Source organism: Lepisosteus platostomus, chromosome 5 (genome assembly GCF_059453375.1).
Source record: "Lepisosteus platostomus isolate fLepPlt1 chromosome 5, fLepPlt1.hap1, whole genome shotgun sequence".
Classification (NCBI taxonomy): domain Eukaryota; kingdom Metazoa; phylum Chordata; class Actinopteri; order Semionotiformes; family Lepisosteidae; genus Lepisosteus; species Lepisosteus platostomus.
This window is the reverse complement of record NC_142615.1, coordinates 33,179,744-33,204,072: the sequence shown is the minus strand read 5'-3', so window position 1 is coordinate 33,204,072 and position 24,329 is coordinate 33,179,744. Positions and strand designations below refer to the sequence as shown.

The following is a 24,329-nucleotide window of genomic DNA, read 5'->3' as shown; positions in this document are numbered from 1 at the left end:
GACAGAGCAGAGCGCGTCTCTGCTGCTTTTGTGTGTCTTTTTCAGGAATGCCAGAGGTACTCGAAATGTTGCAAAAAGAAAAGCGTTTTTTTTGTTTTGTAAAAAAGTGAGTGCTGATTTTTATTTTATACAGGAAACGCATGTATGTTGAAACACTAAATTCTATAAATAATTGAGAAATAATAAAGCCAGGAAAACATATATGTAAAAATACAATTTGATCACATAATTTACTTCATTATCTCTGGTGGTTAAATTTTTTTTTCTGTTGTGTTTTTTTCTCTTGTACCTGTTTCTGATCCTCTGGTTGTAGTTATATTTGTAAATTCTATATGTTTAATAAAAAAAAGAGCTGGAGGAGACTCCTGTCCGGAGCCCGGAGGGCTTTTCATACAAATATAACATCTCCCCCCCAAAAAAACGGGCTGTGAAGAGAGGCGATTTCTAACAGTTGGAGGAGGAGAGCGACAAACCGAGGAATGAAATTCATTAAACAGAAAAAAAAAGTTTACTTCACAGATTAATGCGTTACAAAGCGTACCCATGTGGTAGAGAACGAGCACAAGTCCCTGTAATAAGCGCTTTTAAGGGTTTTACACAAATCATCAGAGTATAGAAGCCAGGAGGATCAGACTCATGTTCCTGGAGGTTAAAATGTGTATCCTGGTTTTATTTCCACCCAGCTCTCAGCTCTATAGATAGTCTGATGATTTAAATTAACTGTATAACTGTTACAAGACTTCATCTAATTGTACATTTATAAGACTGTCTGTGAGACACTTGTGAGAGCAGCTGAATCCCAGGGCTGGTGTAGAATCACCAGAGCACTGCTCAGAGATACAGACTGGTCAACTGGTCACTATTGTAGTGACGACCATCGGCCCATTGGCTACTAATAATCAATATACTGATCAGAGTGTCAATACTGGTGTTTATTACATACATACTAATATAATTCCACACTCACTTGTGTTATAAAACACTTAAAAAACATATTTGGAGGCTGATATACAGTAAAGAAAGTAATACTGAAGGGCTGGAAGTCCTGGAAAGGGTTAATAGAAGCTTCTTGCTTCTGCCCTGGAACAGAGCCCACAGCTGCCAGATCAGTGACCCCTGAGCCCAGTTCACAGAGAGGAGAACCAGGAGCTCTTTTATGTCTCTAAGAGGACTGGGAGAAAGGAGAAAAGGGGGAGATGTGACTTGAGTCCAGGCTGTTCTGTCTGATATTGTTCATGTAGCAGCACTGATTGTCTGAATATCTTCTGGTTCTGGATTGTGAGGATAGAGAGCAGTACGGAGTTGAGCTTCTGTCTGAGTGTGAGTCTAAGCTGTGAATCTGACTGAGAAGAGAATAATGTTTTTTTTTTTATTCTGCCTCAGAATTTTTCTTCTTTGTCAAGTGGTGTTACATCCCCTTCAGATACTCTGCACAGACTGCCAGAGTGAGAGAAGAGGAGAGAGAGATGGACAGATAAGAGCACACGCAGCTAGAGAGACATACAGTACGTCTTGATTTACTTTGAAGCAAGTGTTCATTTCCCTTCTGGAACAAGTTGTTTCTGAACTTCAAGAAATTCAAACAACTTATGAAAGATAAAATGCAAGTCTTGCCTATCAGGACAGAAGAAATACCGCAGGAAAATGCCAGTGATTTTTCTCCTTTTAACGAAAAGTGGAGATAAACAACAGCAGTGCATTTCCGTCGGCTTGATTTAGCTTAATACAAGTATTCACTTCCTTTTCTGCAGATTACAGCCTGCAAAAGATGAAATAAAGTTATTGGTTATTCATGGTCAGTGCAGGAGAAATACTGCTGGCTGGCAGGAAAATGTCAGTATTTTATTTTAACTACAAACGTGCGAATGGCAAAAAGCAACGGGAGTGTGTTTCTGTGCAGTTGTTAAACAAAGGGCTGGTGGTTCAAACCCACTCAGGGATGTGCTTCAGATTATTCTGCTGTAACCATAATTTCTTCTTAAACTTGATGGGATTTCTTTGCAAACCCTCTTGAAATTTGCATTTTACTCACGTGGAACTACAAGTAAACAATTAAGTACCTCAGTAAATGTCCAAGAGAACCATTTTCACGTGTGGAATTTTATCTTCAACTGGCTGTCAGGAGAATTATACACCCGTTGTATCCTTAGCAAAAATATTTTAAAATTAGAACACAGATTTGTTGGAGAACTTGACAATCATTCTTAAATGAGTATTATATAAATGTGCGTTGATATTTTGTATATGTACCTTAATTGTAATAAATATAAACATAATTGCTTTGATATGGATGTTCATTTGAAGGATTTGAGAAAACTATCAAGGATCTCAGAACAACCAAAGATACATTTGGGCATCTGCTATTGGTAAAGATTAACGAATACAGTAAGTGTGAAGCTTGCACACACACGAGAGAAAAAAATCAGTTTTAATTCACTTCATTAAACTGACGGTGTGTATAGCAGAGGATGGTTTCGATCCATCGACCTCTGGGTTATGGGCCCAGCACGCTTCCGCTGCGCCACTCTGCTGACAGCTATCACAGCGTCATTCAACACAACTGCTCTATCTTTGCTTTCTAAAAGTGCGCCCGAGATGAAAAGTCTAAACGGTAAACGCAGACGTCACTTTGAGCACTTGGTCTTTTATAGTACAAATATCACACGCTGCACTACATGGGCGTGTCTTCAAGATCGTTGTGAAGCAAAGCTTCTGCTTTCCGAGGCAACTGATTCTTTCGTCGTTAATTCCCATATCTTCAATGAGAATCAGTGAAACGAAAACCAAGCACATGTACACACTCGCGTCCTAGCGTGAAAAAAATGATGGAAGCATTTGAGAAATAAGAAGAGTAGTCTGAACAGCTCCGGCCTATGAACTGCTCTACAAAGTGATCGCTACCTCCACACCCAGTTTATAACACTGACAATGATGCAGGAAGCACAGCAAAGTTCTAAAACCAGCGGTTTTCTCAAAAGTAAAATCTTCATCTTTTAAATATTGTCATCCATATATTTTCGTTTTTCTCTTTTTCACATTACACGCTTTCGAGAAATAGACTGTCTTGTAATGAAGGCTGCATTAGAAAATGTGTATCTAAATTAAAATCGGGTTTATGACTTTTGCGTTATTCAGCTTTCTTAGCGCTTGGGTCTCGATTCAGATATTGCAATGAAAGCAACAGGGGAGTACGTTTTCCTTTCCTAAATCAAAGGTGATCTGCTCACAAGGAAGTATAAAAACTTCAGCGTTTACGTTTTGAAGACCGCAAATTGTCGAAACAATATTGCTTCATAAGCTAATAAGTAACGTTTCTGAGCACGCATTGTATTACTCATGCAGTTATTAATACAAAAAAAGCTTAAATTCACATAATGGAATTTGGACGGCTCAAAGTTGTCTATTCCTTGTACAACTTTACTTGCCTGCTGAGTAGAGTTTAAAGCAACAGCAGCAGATATAGCAGTAATAGCAACAGCGTGGCTAGAGTGTCACAATACACTCTATGAAAGAATTGCGGCTTCAGATCGTTTTGTTCTGTTGAAGCTGCCTACAGGCTCTGAACTGTTGACATTGGCTGTGATCTTCTTTTTTCAGGTTTCATGAAATTCTTCACATATTTGAAATATTTCATTCGGGTTCGCCCAATACACGGTGCAAACCGTACCTGCAGCAGAACGATGTGGCACATTAAGCCGTTTTGTTTATAGGTTGTAAGGATTGAGGAGCGTACTACAAATCGAGCAAGCGAAAAGAAAATTAAACAGGAGTCATTTTTTGGATTGCTAATCCATTGTGCTCTGCTCGTCTAGGTTCAAATCCCATCCTTGTCATGGTTAAGGCCTGAGACGTGTGTGTTTTTTCTAAACGGTGTGTGCATTTGTTTCCTCTTCTACTCTTGTACTGGAGCAGTAATATTTCTAGCGGTGGACGAACAAGCTGACAGCAGGAACACGTGGCCACAAGCTGCAGTACATTGGTTTGGGAACAGCAATAACTTTCCTGTGGAGACAGGTGCGCCGGTATTAATACAGCTCTTTCGAGCGGAAAGAGTAACAAGAACTGACTTAAACTTACCAGTTATGTTTAATAGCTTAAAACACAAAACCAACCTCTTCAGTGGTTGAATCTAAATTACAGAAGCCAATGCTGCCATCAAGGAAAAAAAAAATCTTGAGTTATGTAGTTTTGAGACTAAATATCTGACTTTCAGTTTGAAGCGGTACAATGGATTCCAGGTCACATTCGTTCTTAATTCATATATATAAGTGTGATAATGGTTAAAACTGTGTTTACATGAGGAACAAACGGTAACCTTTTCATTCCGAGAAGAAAGTCAGTCTGTATGCATTTCTCAGCGTGCACATTATCAGGGACACTAAACCCACAGTGCCAGCAAACCTTTCGATAGTCTGTAGGTACTGCCATTGCAAATGTAACAGGTTGTTCATACACACACATGATATTGTTGCTATCTCTCAATTAGGATATAATTTTGTATTTCTTAATTAGGAGAATTCTGGATTTTTTTTCCTTGGTGGCAACAATGCACTTCCGCAATAAATCATAGACTCTGCTTTCAAAATAGCTGCACCAGGCACTTGGACACAGATAAACATAGGGATTTAAAATTCAGGAATATGAATGGTCAATTGCTTACAGTTGGGTTTTTTACGTTTCGTATTTAGCGATTTGTATATCAATCTTTTAACAATTCATTAACATGTTAGCAATATATAAATATATAAAACAAAAACAACAGCACCGTTAAATGCTGGGGAGACGGGTAGTTTTTTTTTTTTACAATCAGATGCCAATCTCTAATGCTGTGTGTGAGAGCTTACGTAACTTTCCCTTTCTCACATTTTCTAACGACTATTCCTTAGGTGCACCCTGTCAACTCCTAATACTTTTTAAAAGTCTACCTGCATGTTTGATTATTGTCGTTTTATTTAGAAAAAGTTCAATATTGATCATAACTAAAGAAAATTATGATTAAGAATAAAAATGATTGTATGAGAAGCAGGAGGAATCGCGTCTCTCCTATGGAGCATGAGCTGAATCAGGAGTGAGACATTTCGTATGCTCGTGCATATGTCAACGCCTGACCTACATCGTAAAACTAAAACTAAATAACAAAAGGACAGACAATGAAATATGTGCTATTTCGAAGTCGCAAATGTGAGATACAAAGTCAGAATTCTGAGTTTTTAAGTCGCAATTCTGAGATACCATAGCGCGTTTTTTTTTTACTCCCTGGCGGAAACGGGCTTCCATAGGTTCTCGGTGCTGGGGAGCAAAACCAATCTCCGAAAAATCAGACAATTATAATCAGATCATGTCAAAAGCTGATCAGTATTTCTTTACTGGGAAGCAAAGAAATGCTTGTATTACACATTTTAATGTGACATGCAATTAGACGTAAAAAATAGTAAAATTATTTTCATTGCGTTACATGTTGATAGGACACCCCCCTCGATAAAGGAAAGTGTGGACGGACGTGTCGCGTGTTCCGTATTCTGTCTGGCAGCGAGTTTAACACACTGTCCTCGGAAATTAGAAACTAATTGAACAATAAATTCATCTGAGCCAAATCTACACGTGTGGGTGATTTAATTCTGTCTTAATTGCGTGGAACTCCTCCGCTGAGGTCGAATACACACGGGAAAGTGTTCAGGCGGCTTCACGGAGTCCCGCCTCAGACTGGAAGCAGGTTCTAATTAGACGCTGAGAACAATCCGGGTCTCTGTGTGTAATTGATTGTGTTGATTGAGCGGTAATGTGACCAGGTGTGTGGTAGCAGGTCCTGCCAGTATAAAAACCTAGTCACCGCGCTCACACTTTATGCTCTCTTGCTTCAAAACAGTTTGGTGGTTTACTTGTATTACTTCTGTAGCAGTTTAGCGGGACGTCAATTTGGCAATGCGCTCGTTTCTCTTTGTGCTGTGCCTGTGCGCAGGGGCTGGGCTCCCCGCACTGATCTCCGCCGGCCGGCTGTCTGGGACTCTCCGGAATTAGCGCTCCAGGCCGACTTCCCGGCTCTCGAAGACGCAGCCCAGTCCTTAGTAAGTCATTGAAGAAAACCGAGAAGAGGTCGGAGTGGCCTCTGTAGTTCATCAACGATCCAGTCAGGCAGTACTCCTCTGCAAAGCGCCGTTCGTTCACATCGATTGGCTTTTTTTTTTTGCCTTCATTCGTGCAAGTAGTAAAAGCAGACGCTCCTATTCTGCCGTGACCCGGATTCGAACCGGGGTTGTTGCGGCCACAACGCAAAGTACTGACCACTATACGATCACGGCGAGTTACAGAGACACACGCAGCTCTGGCCTTTTCCGCCCCTGAATAGGATTGGTGAATTGAATAGCATTCACATCGAATATCACTGGCGAAGCTCAGCGCTGGGCCACTGGGCACCGTTTCTGTAGTATACTGGTTATCACGTTCGCCACACACGCGAAAGGTCCCCGGTTCGAAACAGATCGGCTTCTTTTGTCGCCACGCACACTGTTTGGGGATTCGCCTAGCGCTGTGATCGAACAGACCCACTCACCTCTTAGTGTGGCGGGATCTGCACAGTGCATGTCGCAGCGCTTCCTGCTTTCACTTCAACGCGCATCCTTATGTCGGGTCGTGTGCCGTGCAGATGCTCTGAAAGCGAGAGCAATGAAAAGGTGTATGGCGCTGTGAAAGGAAACACAGAGAAGTGAAAGCCAGTCCTTTCTCTAAGGAGGTAGAAGAAGAGCGACTCCCCGTCAGGGAATCGAACCCCGGTCTCCCGCGTGACGGGTGGGGATACTCACCACTATACTAACGAGGAAGACATCACTTTTGTTGACCACCGGCATCGTGTCCCAACCCACCGTGCTGGAAGCCGACGCGTGCTGTGATTCCTTTACAGAGCAGAGATGACAACCGAGGAGCCAAGAGATCATTTCAGCATTTGGCAGCAATACAGCATTTCGAAAACACAAACACAAACGACCAACTCGGAATGACTTGCTTTTAACGCTTTTCAAAGCTATCTTTGTGCAAGACGACTGCGCAGCCTAGCAGATACAAATGGGTTGTGGCATGAAAATGCAAGCGATGTTTATTTTTTGACCGGATAGGTGCGAATGGAGAACATCCTCTTTCGTCAGTCTGTGTGGCGCAATCGGCGAGTGCGTTCTGTTGTTAGCTGTAAGGTTGGTGGTTCACACCCACCCAGGGATGCCCTCCTTAATGTTGTCAATGTAAACACTGTCTCCGCTGAAGCTGGAACCTTAACTCTCTTTATATTTGCAGAAAATGCGAGTCTTTTGCTCGTGTCCAACAACAACACTTGAGCCCGGGAAGTCCAATAGTGATCAACACCGCAACCCCCAGAAAACCATATTCACCCATGGAAAAGTATCTTTGAATGGCTGGCGGGAGATATCATTTAAAAATTAAAAACACATTTAGCACATGACTTCGTGGCGCAACGGTAGCGCGTCTGACTCCCTATTTGAACTTCAAATCACTTCAAATCGCTTCAAATCACATTGAGATCTGCTGATGTGTTTGCAGGTGGTGCTAGTACCAAACCTGGAAATTACACCACGCAGTTGAATGTTATCTGTACACCACACAGGTAATCTGAACGAAATAACAGAGTAGTACACAACACACAGTCAGGAGCTTATGCAGCGAATCATCTTGAACACGTCAAGAGAAAAGGCACACTGCACATCCGCGAAACATCACGTCCGACTTTAGAGACAGTAACATCAGAGAACGGAAGCTTCAGACCTCGTTTTTATTACAGGTTCAAGCAAACCTGAAAGTTGGGGAGTGTTTGGTCACTTTTGTTTAAAAAAGTGTCTGAAGCCTGCAATTATAATTTGTCCTTTTTTAATTGTGGTAGAAATCCACTCCCATGTACCTACGGTATATTCATGTTTGTTTAAATGACTAAAGCTATTGGACATTAGCTGGTGTTTTTTGTAACGATTTGCTATTTCATGCAGGAAAGAAAGGAAACCAGACCCAACGTTTGCTTTCAGGTGCGGTCTATTTACATAACGGACATCTATTTCTGAGGAGCCTGATTTAAATCACACAACCCCGGTAGAAGTCGAATTGACAATCTTATAAACCGAAATCAGACGCGTTATCCATTAAACCACTAGCCCGTCACGTAACTGAATTGCACTTTGGTGAGTTCAGCGCCGCTACTAGTACACCACCACATCTACAATTTATAAGTGAGAAACGTATTTTCTACATTTTTATCAGTTTAAAAAAATCATCACTTTTAAACAGACAAAGCGTTTATGTGTCGCTCTGAATTTCTAATTGATTTAGAATTCCAAGAAAATAGCGTTTTGTTCCACAACGGCGTTAAATTATCACGTCTTTCATTCTACTTCTCTCTTGTAGTAAAGCAGATCTTGCTAGGTGAGCATTTGCTCCGGTAAATTAGGTCACTTTTCACGTTAACTCACTTCTTCTAAACACCACATTTCCTGGTGCACGTTTTCTCCATGTAAAAAAGACATTTTCTCTACATGATTTCTCTTTTTTTTTCATCAAAGTGTACAGAAAGAAGAAAGAAAGGAAAAGCGTCATAAATGAACTCTGTTGCCCGTGGGAGATGTCAAGCGCAGTGGACATGAAAAGTGCCCGATAAAAGCCATTGCTGTACGTTTCTCTTAGTGTCGGGGCTCCTATTGAATGTAAAGTAGGCAACGTGCTCAGCCAGCAGACTCAGCGCTTACTGAACGCAGGTGTCTCCAAGCGGCAGTAAAAGAGGAGAATTCTGCCGGCGCCGTGGCTTAGTTGGTTAAAGTACCTGTCTAGTTAACGGAAATCTTGGCTCCAAATCCCAGCAGCCCATCGCCTGTGTTGCACTGGACACCCTGCAAATCAATAAAAGCACATCGAGCTCCTTGGTAATTAAATTGCCGGATAAAAGCCATTTCACATCCTTTCTCACCTTGCTCAGCGAGCAGGCTCACCGCACACCGAACGAAGATGTGACAGAGAGGTGTGTCCAAGTGGCTTTAAAAGGGCAGCGCATCGCCGGCGCCGTGGCTTAGTTGGTTAAAGCGCCTGTCTAGTAAACAGGAGATCCTGGGTTCAAATCCCAGCGGTGCCTGTCTTCGCACACTGTTTATTGTTATAGACAACATGCTTCTTCATTATGTTTAAATGAAGTGTTCAGTTCGTTTTTGGCACAACTTGTTTTTCAAGAAATCCACACATTGCGAAAAATTAAATGCTCATCTTTCTTATCAATGCAAAAGAATTACTGCCAGCTGGCAAGAAAATGACAACGAGTTTTTTTTTTTACTTTAGCCAAAAATCTGTGAACGTAGAAAAAATACATGTGTAAGTTTTTATGGCACACTCAGTCAGGGTGTCCTTCAGTTAATCACAACGTTGGTAGATCAAACGCACCCAGAGACACACTTCGAATTAATCCGATCTAAACATTACCTTCTCTAAATGTGATTGAGTTGCTTTCCACGTCCTTAGCCATCTTGATGTTTGCAGAGATTTTAAACTTTTGACACGAGTCAAACTACAAGTAAATAGTTGAGTTCCTAAGTCAATATCACCGGGAATGTGAATATAAATGTAAAAATCAATATTTCTGCTGTCTCCTGAGAAACACAAGTATAGAGTCAAAACACAACAAATAATGCTAAAAAATTATTCAGTTAACACCCAGATGTGACAAAACACATTTAAGACTTACATCCCCTTTAAATATGTATTTCCTTAATATCAGTTCTCTTCCCTCCCCAGGATACCTGCAAATTCACTTTAGCATATTAAAAGCTGTGTGTAAGTCTTACATGTGTTCTGTCACATTTGGGTGTTAAATTAATAGATGTGTTATGTTATTTAATATGATTTGACTCCACGCTCGTGTTTCTCGGGAGACAGCAGAAATATTGGGGATTTGCGGCTACAGAAAATAATGTGAACTTTACAGGCAAAATAAATAATAATAATGTATCTTAAAAACAGACAAAGGGTTTATGAGTCTCCCTGAAATTCACACACGAAGAATAAAAAAATAACGCTTTTAAAAAGAATACAGAGATGCCGGCGATAGAAAACGGAGCGTCTTAAGTGCGCGCTATCACTGAACTAAACTCCCGATCGGTAAGTTTGTCGGCGGCTTTTTAATTGTGTTAGGAAGAGCAAACAGTCCACAGTGTACATTTTAAAGGTTTAAGCAAAATAATCAGACTTGAGGATTATTCAGAACAGGAGCCTCTACTTCTTTGTATACTGAGCTTTCGGTTGAACATCAAAGTGAAAGACAAATTCGTAATTTTCACTTTTTGATTAAGGAACAAGAAAACACCATCCTTCAAAGTGGATTCAGACCAGGGACATAAGAAATGCCTGCTGTTTTTGTTTGTAGTCTTAAGATCTAGCAACTGAGCTATCGAGAGGTCGAAAAGTAAACGCTTTTTTTACACGTGTAGCCCAATGAAGTGTAGTGTTCCTCTTTATTTAAATCCCAGTTCAACATCAAAATACTCACTTCCATTGTCTCGTTCAGAAGAAGAAATGGACTAGGCTTCCACTGTATAAACGTCCAGAGTTCTTATAAAACGTTTGAAGGGACATCAGTGCAGGCGGAAATTGACCCTTTTTCTAGTGGGATCAGGATCATATAAAACCTTTCTTTTGGATTGAGAAGAGGATCATGGAGACACTCAAAACATCCCTGTCTTTGCTTCTTTCAAAGACGAATGGAGTATTGAGCTGCAAGCATCGGTTCAAATCAAAACTCTCTGCTACTGCAGTTGCTTGTTTGAGAGCTTCTTCAAACCTTTCAACTGAACGTTAATAGCAAGGGATATTGACGGTAATATCATACGGATTTTGGTTTTCCTTTGGTCGAAAATTGTATTAAAATACAAGCCTCTTTCACATTTGTATAATACTTTCCCTTGCATCCTCAGATAAAAAATCTAAATACCACAAAGTTACAATATATGAAATAGAATCTATTTTAAAATGTATTTTAAAATTAGCATTTATTTAGAGCTATATTTAGAGCTTAGTAAAGATAGCATTGCTAATATTGATGGAGTAGAAATGTAAGATGAATTGATAGCTTTTTCTGAGCTAAAAAAGTCCTACAACGCCTCCTGTTACAGGTAAGGACTCATAGCAAGACATTGCTATTGCATTGTGCATTTTGCAGATACGACCAGTTTCTGCTTCTGGTGAGTGCATTTTTTCCAAGCTGAAATTAACAAGAACATTTTCAAGATGCGCCATGTCCCTAAATCGTTCATCAGGACTACTATTAATATCAGGTGAAAGCAGTACAAAGCATAAATTTGACCTATTAAGAGACTATATCTGTCAGCTACTGCTGTAAGCCATGTTCAGCCAACGCTAGAAATATCACTGCTCTACTACAGTAGCTAAAGAAAGCAAGTACAACTTAGAAACAGATCACAAGTTGAAGACATAAAATGACAAGGATGGGATTCAAACCCACAAGTGCAGAGCACAATGGATTAGTAGTCCATCACCTTAACCACTCAGCCACCTCATCATGGAAATTTTCTCCCCCCCCCGTGGGCATGATTTTGTTTGGCGACCAGGCTCAGCGCACATCGACCTCAGATGTCTCAGAGCGGTGTGTCCAAGCGGCTGTATAAGAATAGGTAATAGGTTTATACCATGCTGAAAAAAAGAAGAAAGATAACACAGCGTTTTGGCCGTGGAGCCTTCTTCAGGTGTGAGAGAGACAGGGCAGTAGGCAAAGGTAAAGTAGCGAGAGAACAAAGGTTTGAGGGTGGGTACCCACCTGTATAAGAATAGTGTTCTGCTGGCGCTGTGGTAAAGCTGGTTAAAACACCTGTTTCAAAAAGAGGAGATCCTGGATCCGAATTCCACCGGTACCTTTTCTTCCTGTCTTGTTTTACAGAACATGTAATTTGGGACACTCAAAGAGGTCTTGATTTGGTTTAACGCGTTTATTCATTTCCTTTGCAGAACAACTTGTTTTTTTAAATCATATAGCTTGCGAAAGATGAAATGTGAGCACATTTTTTTGTTCACCAAAAGTATGTAAATGAAAAAAAGCAAGGTGTAAGCATTTCTGTGGTGCAATTGGTTAGCGTGTTCGGCTATTAACCCCAAAGTGGGTTTTTTGATCCCACCCACGGACGCACTTCTTCCTATAGTAAACATTATCACTCCAAAAATTAAATTTTTCCGCAAAACCTGAACTATTTTGAAATTTGCAGTAGTAAACAATTGAGTACCTGAGTAAATATTACCAGGAATTTCCAATAATTACGGACAAAAAAACTCTCTTGCTTTTAACAGAGTGTTTCATAATTTCTAACTACGAAAATTATTTAAACTGCGACACTTATCATTCATCTTTAAATAAACATTATTTTATATAGCGTTTTAAGCAAATTGGTAATTAGATTGCTCATAAACCTAATCGCTTTTTCTACATAAACACAGCGTGATTGGTCTCTGAAAATGCTTTTTCTTTATATTTAGGCTCAGATTTCAACTATAGATCGTATTATTATAAACTTACTTGGAAAAATGTCTTTTATGTAAACCATGTTTGCTATTAATTCATTTAGGGCTAGAATACGTTCATTGTCTTCCAATCGAGTCGAGTTGACATTGGAAGCTTGCCACGCCCGGACTGTTACACCAACGCATTAGCATGTTAAAGCGATTTCATTGAGGAGCCTAGCTTTCTTAACTAGTAAGTACTGTACTTCCTACTTTGAAAATACCTGTGAAACCAGTTTAATTTGTCACAGCCAGCACTCCCGCAGAGAGGGGGGTTGTACTCGTTAATGTCTTAGCACAAAGCAGAAACTTCTTGTATTTTTCGATGAAATGTGGAAGTGGAAGTTGAAAGATTACAGATACTAATATTCTTTAGTATAAAGTTTCTAAATTCTTTAGTATATACTGTTGCATTGCAGATAGTTAATGTAGTTAGTCCATAGTCATCAATCTAAACTTTATTGTTAAGCTTTAATGATTGATGTTGTACCAGTAACCTTTAGAAATACTATAGTACTTCACAAATGCTTTGTGTGTTTGGAAATCTTTTGAGTAAAAGCCTTATAAAAATAGGTTTAGTTTTTACAGGACATCACAAAGAAATAGGATGGTATAATTCTTATAATTGCTTAGTGATTGTATTTGGAAGATTATGGACTAAACAGACTTCAGGGATGCCAGTGGATCATTGTGCTTTTTGGAATTATTCCAAAAATCAAGTGACCTCTTTGCTGTAGTATTTTTAGTATTATTTATTTAGTGTTAATAAAGAATAGGTTTATTAAAGTCGTGCGATGTGTAAGCGGGATATGTAAAATAATGTAAAATAAAGTTTTTTATTATTGTTATAGAGAAACATGATCAGATTTTCCCTGGTTCAGAAAAAAGACTATTAAAATCTGTAATCTTTCCACTTGTATGTCATCGGACATTAACGAGTAAAACCCCCCTCTCTGCAGTTTAAATAATTTTCATAGTAGGGCTTGGACAGATTCCAAGTGCATTTTTGCAATTTACGTTGCATTGTCCAATGTGCTGCTGTAATACAGTTTAAAATACAGTAAATCTAACCTGTATCAGCTTTATTTATGGGTTGCAATCTAGAAAAAGTCAAAAACCGCACTCAAAATGCAATTTAGAGCTTTCTGGCAAGAGGAGACACCCAAATTAATAATGTAACATGCCACTGTTTGTGCATGAACAAAGTTATACTGCAATTTTCCTTAGATACGCGATTAAAAAAAGAAATTTTTTGAATCCCCAGTGGAACACATTCCAGAAGAATCAGCGCTTTTATACAGTATATCGCCTTTAAACACATATATTTAAACACGCGTTTACGATTTAAATCAAAATGCGATTCAAATCAATATAAATGTTTCTTTTGTAACGCATAGGTGACTATTCATTGTTATTAAAAAGACTTAAATTCGATCATGTTGTGATATTTAGAAATATAAATTTGTTTGGTGCGAGTGAGGTTTTATTTAATCTCTGACCAAGGGAAACATTTCATTTTTTCAAAGAAGTGTTTGTTAAAAGATAAAGTCATAGCTCCATGGGATTCAATCACAGACCATGTGACATGGGAATCAGCAACCTAACCCACAGCGCCAACAGCAAGGTCACATGCGGAGTTAGTCAGGAAACTAACACACAGCACCACCAGTGCAGACACATGCTGAGGGCTGAAAAAGCACTACAGAAACATTATCGACAGACAATGTACAGATTTGATAAAGCTATAAAATAATGTAATTAGGCACAGAAGAAGTTTACAGCACAGTACAATAATAAATGCTGACCATGACTTTAGAAGCATAAATTACCTTACACTCAATTTAAACACAAGCTGTCTTTAGCCCTCTAAGCTGGTTCATACAGAAATGTAGAGAACCAGGCTCAGAACACACAGCTTCATTAGCGAATACATATGCAGGACAACTGGAGAAGACGTTTTACAGAGGATGGATTTTTAGAAACATCCCATCAGTGCCATCACTGAAGTCAACTCCTAGGTAACTGTCGTGTGGATAGTTTCACAAGAATCAGACAAAGGTTTAAGCATCGCTTGTTCTAGATAAAACTGCAAAAAAAAACAACAACCCATAATGTACTTCTTTGCGGCTCTGTTTGCCCAAATCATATATTCACAACGTGAAATTAGAAAATAATATTACGTAACCAAAATCCCCAATATGGAAAAAGAACCTGTGTAATTGTTGACAGATGAGGTACTCATAACATTTTTACAAGACGAACTACAACATTTAAAAAATGACTTGTATGTACTTGATATCTCTAATCAATCCACGGCTATATAGTTAAAGCAGAGTCCCCGCACTGCATTAAAACAAAACAAAAACTAAAACGCCCTGGGCATACCGTTTCGCGCTTCTTATCAGTTGCTCAAAAGTAATTTGACCGTATGAAATGCATAATATAAACCTAGAAACATATACGTGAGCAGTATTTAATTAGTATCGGTGTCAAGACATACCTCTCAAATACTGTAAATCAAGTTAAAAATATCTCAAGACCGATTCTGGTCATAATGAAACCATGTTCCGTGTATGTTTTCTTTAAAGTACCGAGACCAGCCATATACTGTATGTTTATGTTCCAAAATTAATATCGTTTATGGCCTTCACACGCATTACAGTATGCTCCTATTCTTTTTATGCTCAGCTACTAAGATTTCCCTTCAGTGGTAAAATTCCATATGAATATTCCATACTACAACGGGCACAGTAAAGACGTTTACAGTAAATCTTTCTACGACAGACCAAACGGACCACAAGTGCCCCTGTCGGTCAACCAATCATGTACCGCGGTACCGCACGTCATCTTGCGTCAAAATGCGCGACGCCGTAGCCAATTACCTCCGGTACGTGTCTGTACCGCACACTTTGAATGGCTGGATCTGTATGTACATTGGTAATTACAACACTTCACTGTTGCATTTCTGAGTTGTGACATTGTGAACATGGCATGTTAAAGTATATAGAAAATCTAGATCAGAACAGGCTAAATGCAATTCATAGTGATTTATCATTTTCTTACTTTCTAAATGAAAAAAAATATTTTTTCAGTGATTATGACACTTCGGTATGACATAAAACATGCTTCAATGACAGAATAAATAATCATGGAAAAAATACCCACAGTGGACATTCATAGTTGTGATTATAGGAATGTTATATATCAGGTGAGTAGCTGTGTCAGCATGCGTAGGCTGCAAAGGAAAAAGTAAAGGATTATTCCATGCTGAAAAGAGAAGAAAGGAAACACAATGTGTTGGCCGTGGAGCCTTCTTCAGGTGTTAGAAAGACAGGGCAGTAAGCAAAGATAATTTCCTTTATCTTTGCTTACTGCAGTTTATCTTTGATGACAACATCAAAGACATTAAAGAAATCTTACGGCTAACAGCTCCACATCAACTTCCTTTTATAACTTACCTCATCAGATCTCTTAACTCCCAACTCTTCCAGTTTCTCACTTCAGAGAAGGATAAAAAACTCAATCATCCTCTACAGAGAAAAACCATCAACACCCCTACCACCTCCACCAGTCCTAACCTTGTTGTTACTGTACCCTCTGACCTTTCCCTTTCACCCCTTTGCATCCTCAGCTAACATATTTAATATTACAACACAATTACAATAGATTGTACAGTATTTACAGTTTAAAATTAAGGTAAATATGTCAAAATATCAAAATCCAACTGCACAGTGGTAACAAAACAATGCTTGTCAAGTTCTCAAACAAATCTGGATTGTATTTTTAAAATATTTCAGCAGAGGATGTGACGGGAGTATAAATGACGATTCGACGATCATTTTTCTTGGGTGAATATGGTTTTCTGGGAAGTTGCGATGTTGGGCATTATTGGACATTTTTGACACGTGCTGAACAGTCGCATTTCCTACAAATATTAAAAAGGGCTATGGTTTAGCTGAGAAATCCAATCGACCTATGCGAAAACAATGTTTACATCGCAAAAGAAACACGTCCCTGGGTGGACTTGAACCACCAACCTTTCACTTAACAGCCAAACGCGCTAACCAATTGTGCCTCAGAGACTGACTGGTGGAGTCTTTCCTCGAATAAAAAAAAAAAAATCTCCTACCGTTTATTTTGCCAGCCGGTAATATTTCTTCTGCACTGATAACCAAGAACTGAATTTCATGTTTCGCAAGCTGTATGAATTTCATCAAAAACAAGTTTTCCAGAAAGGAAATGAACACATGCATTTAACAAAATCAAGCCCTTTGTGAGTGCCCCAAATGGTACGTTCTGTACTACGATAGGAAGAAATACACGGCTGGGATTAGAACCGCGGTTCTTTTGTTTAATAGAGGCACTTGAACCAAGTAAGCTACGGTGATAGGGCTTCTACCACCTTTTACAGCCACTTGGACACACCGCTTTTTGACATCTGCGTTCAGAAAGCGCTGAACCTGCTCTCAGAGCAAATTGCCTCTTTTACATACAGTAGCAGCCCCGACACTGAGAAACGAAAAGAACTGGCTTTTATCTGGCATGTTTCATGTCCAATGCGTTTGACATATCCCAAGGGCGACAGAGTTCTTTTGCGACACTATTTCTTCTTCTTTTTTCTTTCTGTACGCTTTGATAAAAAAAACCGAGAAATCGTGCAAGGGGAAAATGACATTTTTTTCATAGAGAAAACGTGCACCAGGAAATGTTCTGTTGAGAAGAGGTGATTTAACATGATACGTCACCTAATTTATCGGAGTAAATTCTCACCCAGCAAGGTCTGGAGAAGTTGGAGAGTCTGGTGGATGTGATAATTATACGGTGTTGTGGAAGAAAACAGTCTTTCTTTGAATTCTCAATCAATCGGAATTTCAGTGCGAAAAACCTTTGTCTGATTTAAAGAGATAATATTTTAAAACTGATAAAAAATCTGAAAACACATGTTTCTCACTTTGAAATTTTAGACGGGGCGGTATATTACTAGTAGCGACGCTGAGCACACTATGGGGGAATTCCGGTTATGTGAAATACCAGCAGTTTAATAAATAACGCGTCTGATTTCGAATAATAAGATTGTAGGTTCGACTTCTACCTGGCTCGTGTAAATTTTATTCAAGCTCCTCAGTAATAGATGTCTATTATGTAATGAACCGCACCTGAAAGCAAAAATTGGGTCTGTTTCCTTTGTTTTCCAGCATGAAATAGAAAATCGTTACAAAAAGTACCAGCTAATGTCCAATAGCGTTTTTTTTTTTTCAAATTACATTTTCAGGCTTCAGACACTTTTTAATAAAACAAAAGTGTCCGGAAACTCCCTAACTTTCAGGTTTGTTTGAACCTGTGATAAAAGAAGTTATTTGAAACTTCCGGGATTCCATTCTCTGATGTAGCTGTCTCTAAAGACGGATGTGATGTTTCGCAGATGTGAACTGTGCATTCTCGCTTGTGTTCAAGGGTATTCGCTGTGTGAGATCCTAGCTTTATGTCCAGTAGGGCTCTATTTTGTTTAGATTATCTATGTGGTGTACAGATAGAACTCAACTACATGGTGTGAATTCCGTGTTCAGGACGAGCAGAACCTGAAAAACTAAAAGCAAACCTCGACGTGATTTTAACACACAGCCTTATGATCTGGAGTCAGACATGCTACTTTTGCGCCACGCTGTCACGGCTATCAGCGCTTTTGAATTCCCCAAAGGAGACAAATCAACTTCACAAAACAAAATCTCCTGTGAAGAGCGCCGCTCTTCCGAAGAGAGTCTCTTCATCCCTGACCACATTTTATTCTTCCTGCGCAGCTCTTGTGCAGGTGTTGTTCTCAATTACAGATCCAGGAACACTGATTTTTTTTTCCTATTTTTTAAATTAAGTACCCCATGGTGCAACGGTAGCACGTCTGACTCTAAATCCCCAAGTTCATTTTCAAAGTATATCGGAGTCAACTGATACTGATCAGGTTCTGCTGCTACTGAAACCGCAGTCTTCACCTTAAAGTTCAGTTCCCCAAGCCTTTTGACCTTATATGTCCATCCCTTCTCGTCAAAACTCAGAGTACCCTTCAGAAATCGCAGTATAGTGTAACGCCCTCGCCTGGTGGTGAGGAGGAAGCGCCCCTAGGCGCTCGTAGTACCGCTGGGCATGCTGGGAGTGGAAGCCGGGGAGAGTCTGAGGGTCAGCACGATGAACAGCGGCTGATCCTACCTGTGTAAATAATGTCCTAGTAATTCGAGTGCCCTGTGTAGTCTTGTAAAAGTATAGTGTGTTGTTAGGTAATTACCACTAAATATGTGTACGTGTTCCGTCAGTCTCCTCATGTGTGTGTATATCCTGTGTTTGGTTTTGTGTGGTTGTAACGAATAAAGCTAATGCTTGTTTGTTAATCGCGTCTCCACTCGTCCTTGTTCTGAAAAGAACCTGCAAACGCTACAGTATGAAGCCGTTTTTAATCGTCGGTGTCTTTTCTGTGATTTCTTTCGTGTGTCTTCCCTCGTGTGTGAATTTCAGCACGACGCGTAAACAGACAAAATGAACGACGTTGTGTCTAAGTACACATAGAACACATGTGAAAAGCTTGACCGGGGCGATATTACAAGTCGCAGCTCTGAGGTCAATGTGGTTGAGTTGGAGAATGTGACTCGAGGGCCAGAAGCGCAATGGGTAACGCGTCTGATTGCGGATCATAGTAGTAAAGCAAAACTGAATTATAAAATCATTTTAGGAATTCTGACCGATATCTCAAACAGGCGATTCAATAAGAACGTTGAAATCTTTAATTTCATCTCATTATATATAGTGCTGCTTTTAACTCGGAGTAAAACTATCGGATTGAAGGAATTCTTACCGCGGGGTTAAATGTATTGTTGTTATTTGGAGAAATCAATGAACTCGTGATTTTATATGCTTTAAAACACGGCCATACGCACAGAAATAAACGACAGTGCTGATTATTTTCCGGAGACTGAGCACTGATGACATATCCGAGCGAACTGATAAAGCCCACCCAGAGGATACTCTAGCAGAACGTGGAAGAACGTTCAGCTTTGTAACCAAGGCAAAGAAGCAAAATCAATTTCCCATTTAAGTCTTTCGTGTAAGGTATGCTTTGTGAAAGTATGACGTAAATCCCCTAATCTCTTTTGAACATGGACAAGGTATTTCTGATGAAGCGTATGCGCAAAGATTCAATAAGCTCTACTCCTGCCGATGATTCAGCATGAAGAAGTTAAAGTTTCACAGACAAAAGCAGCACGCCACCACAGCCAATATTAAACGTACTTGCCGGCACACTGCCATGTGCACTGGCTCATAAGTGATCTCGGCAGACGTTGCTCCCTACGTAAGGCTGAAAGTTCCAAAAAGCATTTCTGTTGAGAAAACAAAACATTTTTTCTGCCTTGATGTTAAGCTTAGAGATCCCGTCTTTTAGAAATTCTCTCTCTAAACGCCTTGCGCAGCCTCCAGAGAGGCTAAAAAATATATTTTTTGAGAAACGTTAGAGTATGTGAATAACAGTTTAACCGAAAAATTTGTAATTGTGATTTTGTTAAAATTCAATAAATCGTCTATCAACAGTAAGAAATTATTAAGAAATTGTTTTATTTCATAAACTATAAGACAATTAAGAGAGTTTACTTCGCCTTTGTTCTTTTAACTCAAGCGTTCAGGATCCAAGCCTGTGTGCGGACGGTTGTTTCTTGAATCTCTTGTAATCATCAAAAGTCGATGTGTAGTTCTTCAGTACTTTCTCGAGTTGTGCCAAGGTTATTTTATACGATCATTATACTTGTCATGTTCTTTTGCGTTTTCTTTTACAAACGGAAATAGTTCAAAGTGTGTTTTCGGGTGTGCTCCACATCTACACGAGAGCACCAGTAACAGTACAGTAGTTCAGGTGGGTATTGTTTCTCATTTCACCTCTGACGGCCACGACCACACTAATCTCTCCGTCTGTGTTCTCAAAGACGGTTTTCCGAACTCATACATCAGAAAGACCACCGAAACTAAAATTATTCTGCAGTTAGGATCACACATTCTCCCTTCCCTTAACGACAGATTACTGTTCTTTTAAATTTTCTCCATTCATTGGAAGTTTCATTTCACACCTCTCTGCACCCATTCTGACTTCACACCTCTTGATTGGCCTCTCTTTCTGTCCCCTGCTCCCGCCTCTCACTCCTCCTCCCTCCCAACCTTTGTTCTCCCGCTACTTTACCTTTGCCTACTGCCCTGTCTCTCTCACACCTGAAGAAGGCTCCACGGCCGAAACGTTGTGTTCTCTTTCTTCTTTTTTTCAGCATGGAATAAACCTATTACTTGTTCCTTAGTAACAGTACAGGACACGCAGTGAGGAGTTCGTGCAGCTTTCAGCTCAGTGCGGAGTCCAGAGGGAGGACTCGCTCGCTGAATGATCTCTCAAGAAATCCCGGGTGAGATTCAACAGGTGTTTTCTGCAACAGGCACCACAAGTGTGAAGACGGTCTCTGGATTTCCTGAATATGACGTTAAATTAGTTCAAATCATTTAGTATTTAACAGAACTAAATGAGGTACATTTAAAACAGCAGCGCAACTCTGCAGCACGTCGAGTGTGCCTGCATTTAATTGTGTAAACCTGGCTCTCTCTGAACACGAGCAAAGAGTTCTCACTCCACAGAAGATTGCGATGTGTGTACTGTAATATAAAAGCACCTGGAGATGCCAGGGATTGAACCCGGAACATCACACATGCGAAGCATGCGCTCTACCACTGAGCTCCATCCCCGATGGGTAAGGATATGGAACAGACTTAGAGATGTGCAGATGCTCACTGATCACAATCCACCACTCACAAAGAATGCCTGCAGTTTCCCACTTTCGAGTTTCCTCTGAGTAAACTAATGGGAAGGAAGAAATAATCGCATCGAAGCTTCAAGAGACTGGGCACAAATGAATCTGTTATTTTTGTATCCAGTCACACGGGCGACGGTGGTTGATTCCCAGACGGGTAATGCTTTTTTTCCTACCTCCTTACTCGACTGTCTTTCAATTCTGTTTTATTTGAAAGCTTTTTGTATCTTTTAAGTGCTCTCTGTTAAACTACGCATAGAACAACAGCAGTACTGATGATTTTCATGGACCGATGCACACTTCTTCTGTACAACTCCAGTAATAAAGCCCTATCTGTAAATATTGTACAAGAACGAAAAAGAGCGAAACAACGCTGCAATCACAGGAATGGTAACAGGAAGGATCGTGTTCTTATTTAATAAGTCCTTTTGAGATGTCTTGTCAATGCACACAGGCGGTAGAGCTGAATAATTTACTTTTAGTGGTGTTTTTAAACGATGGAACATGTTATTTCTATACCAGGAAGAAAGGAGCAGACTTTAACTTTAAGAGGCAAAAACGACATCTTATCAAAGCGGTAGTAGTTCAGGTGGGTAGCTGCGTCAGCATGCGTAGGCTGCAAAGGAACAAGTAATAGGTTTATTCCATGCTGAAAAAAAGAAGAAAGAGAACACAACGTTTGGAGGATTGCGAAATGTGCAGGTGCTTCTTAGAAGTGTGTTGGTGGAACAGGGGCCTTCCAAATAACTGAGCTGGGTTTGATCACGGACAGTGCATCCCCAAATCTTATCAAGATAATCTGTCATCCGGTAACATCTTTTGAAACTAGCATTCGAGGTAGGAAGTGTGTTCTTAAACACCAAAACATCCAATAAGGAAGAAGCAGATCTCTGTACACAAGACGGCAGTGCGATATTAAAATTCCTGTGTTCTTGACGGACTTAGACTCGTTCTCAGATGTCCTTGCTCGACAACTAACTTTGCAGCTGAGGAATAGCCCCATGGAAAATACCCAGCTCAACAAGCGAGCGCGTTGGTTGCTCTTGCTCTTAATGCAAGAAGCTCTTTTTTTTCCCTCGCAATAATCATTATTAACCAGAAACAACAGCACAACTGGTCGCATCTGTGATTATGTCACTTCTCTGCTTCAGCAAGGTCAATAAAAGACACTGAAAGTAGTAAAGCAAAACTGAATTCAAAATCATATTAGGAATTCTGAGCGATATCTGCATCCAATAAGAACGTTGAAATCTTTTAATATCATCTCTCTATATATCGCGCTGCTTTTTACCCGGAGGAAAACTATTGGATTGAAGTTTTCATTGGACGTCTGTGTCTCCATAACTTTGTAGGTGAGAGAGAGGATTGCGAAAATATGCAGGTGTTTTTCAGAAGTGCGTTGGTGGTACAGGCACCTTAAAATAATTGAGTCGGGTTTTAATCCCAGCCAGTGCAAACCCACATCTTTTCAAAATAATCTGTGGTCCGCTAACACATCTTTTGAAACACTACAACACGTAACACCCCGTGCAAAACATCATGAGCATCTGTAAAACCTCTCTACCTGCCCGTTCCTCACAGAGACATGACAAGGCTCTAAAGGGACATTTTGAGCCGTAGAAACATTTTATGATTCCGCACTTTCCTGTGCAGTCAGGCCAGTTCTACTTCAGCTGCGCCCGAAAACGGAGGTCGTTTTGAAAACACGAGAGTAAAGGGACACTGCAGGTCTACAGAACATCACGTCCAAGTTTCAGGACAGCAACATCAGAGATTGGAAGCAAGGGAGTTTCAGGTCTGTTTTTTATTGTAGGTTCATGAAAGTCTAAATACCTTTGCAAGAAGTATTAAGGAATCCCCGTCTTCCTGTAAAAATAAAATGACTTCAAGGGCGCTATTAGCAAAGGTGTGAAAGCTTGGTCTACAGAAGAAGTATATCCAGAGGTGCCAAAGAAGTCGAGATTTCACCACGTTAGAGGAAGCATCTCAGAAAACAAAGTTGCAGTCGCTTTCACGTGTCATAACACCACTAGCTCAGACAACAAGAGCTGAAGAGCAGCTGTCGAGTGTACCACGGCCGAGCGCTCTAAGGAGCTGGCTTAAACCTCCAGTCTCTTCAGGAGCATCTGTTGGAGTCACACTGCTGCAGCGTATCTCCTTGTTAAGAATCCTTTTTTTTTTTCTTGCTGCGGCGGTTTTTATGCTGCTTGGATTTCTTTCAAGCCTATGAAGTGACCCACATTTCATTTTCATTTTCAAACTTCAGAACCGAATAACAAAACAGTTTCATGTGTGACAGCATTCCCCTGGAAAAACCGTTTCCACGATGTATTCAGCGACGCGAATGACATATTTTAGTACTGGCTCAAATGCGAGGAATTTCAGAAAAACCTGGAAAAGCAACGCTTGCAGTAAATGACAAATTTAAAGCGTTTAGTCAGCATGAACAGAACATCGCAATGCTCTGTAAAAACGATCTGAAGCCACAATTCCTCTTTTATCTAAGACAGCTTCCGATACGATGTTTCTGCACAAGAAATGAGAGATGCCAAACTCCAAACACGTTGTTGCTATTATTGTTACCCCTGCTCCTGTAGTTTTAAGCTCTAATCAGTGGGTATGCACTGTTGTCTAGGGGTTGGACTACTTTGCTCCATCCAAATTCCATTATGTGAATTTAAGCTTTTTTAATAACAGCATTAACAATGCAATGCGTGGTCATAAACCGTTACTTATTAGCTTAAGAAGCGGCGGTGTTTAGACAAAGTGTGGTATTCAAACAGTAAATGCTGAAGTATTTAATACTTGATCATGAGTAGATCTCCCCCAGTGGGCAAAAGACGTATAATATACGTCTATTAAACGCATACCTTAGACGTCCAAATGTGGTCTGCAATTAGTCTAGAATGAAATTCTAATATACGTCTAAAGTTATACGTCAATTATACGTCTATGTTTAGACGT

The 24,329-nt window shown here is 39.9% G+C and overlaps 1 long non-coding RNA gene and 4 other non-coding genes across 5 annotated transcripts in view; 2 read left to right on the top strand and 3 right to left on the bottom strand.

Moving 5' to 3' along the window:
• The window catches only part of LOC148665651 (uncharacterized), a 183,652-nt gene that overhangs the window by 98,496 nt on the left and 60,827 nt on the right, over positions 1–24,329 (top strand). The gene's annotated exons all lie outside the window — the stretch shown is intronic.
• Positions 2,460–2,531, bottom strand: trnam-cau (transfer RNA methionine (anticodon CAU)). Its single transcript has one exon. It is a non-coding gene; the product is annotated as a tRNA-Met (tRNA).
• trnah-gug (transfer RNA histidin (anticodon GUG)) lies at positions 6,228–6,299 on the bottom strand. The gene has a single exon. It is a non-coding gene; the product is annotated as a tRNA-His (tRNA).
• trnat-agu (transfer RNA threonine (anticodon AGU)) lies at positions 9,045–9,118 on the top strand. Its single transcript has one exon. It is a non-coding gene; the product is annotated as a tRNA-Thr (tRNA).
• trnas-acu (transfer RNA serine (anticodon ACU)) lies at positions 11,470–11,551 on the bottom strand. The gene has a single exon. It is a non-coding gene; the product is annotated as a tRNA-Ser (tRNA).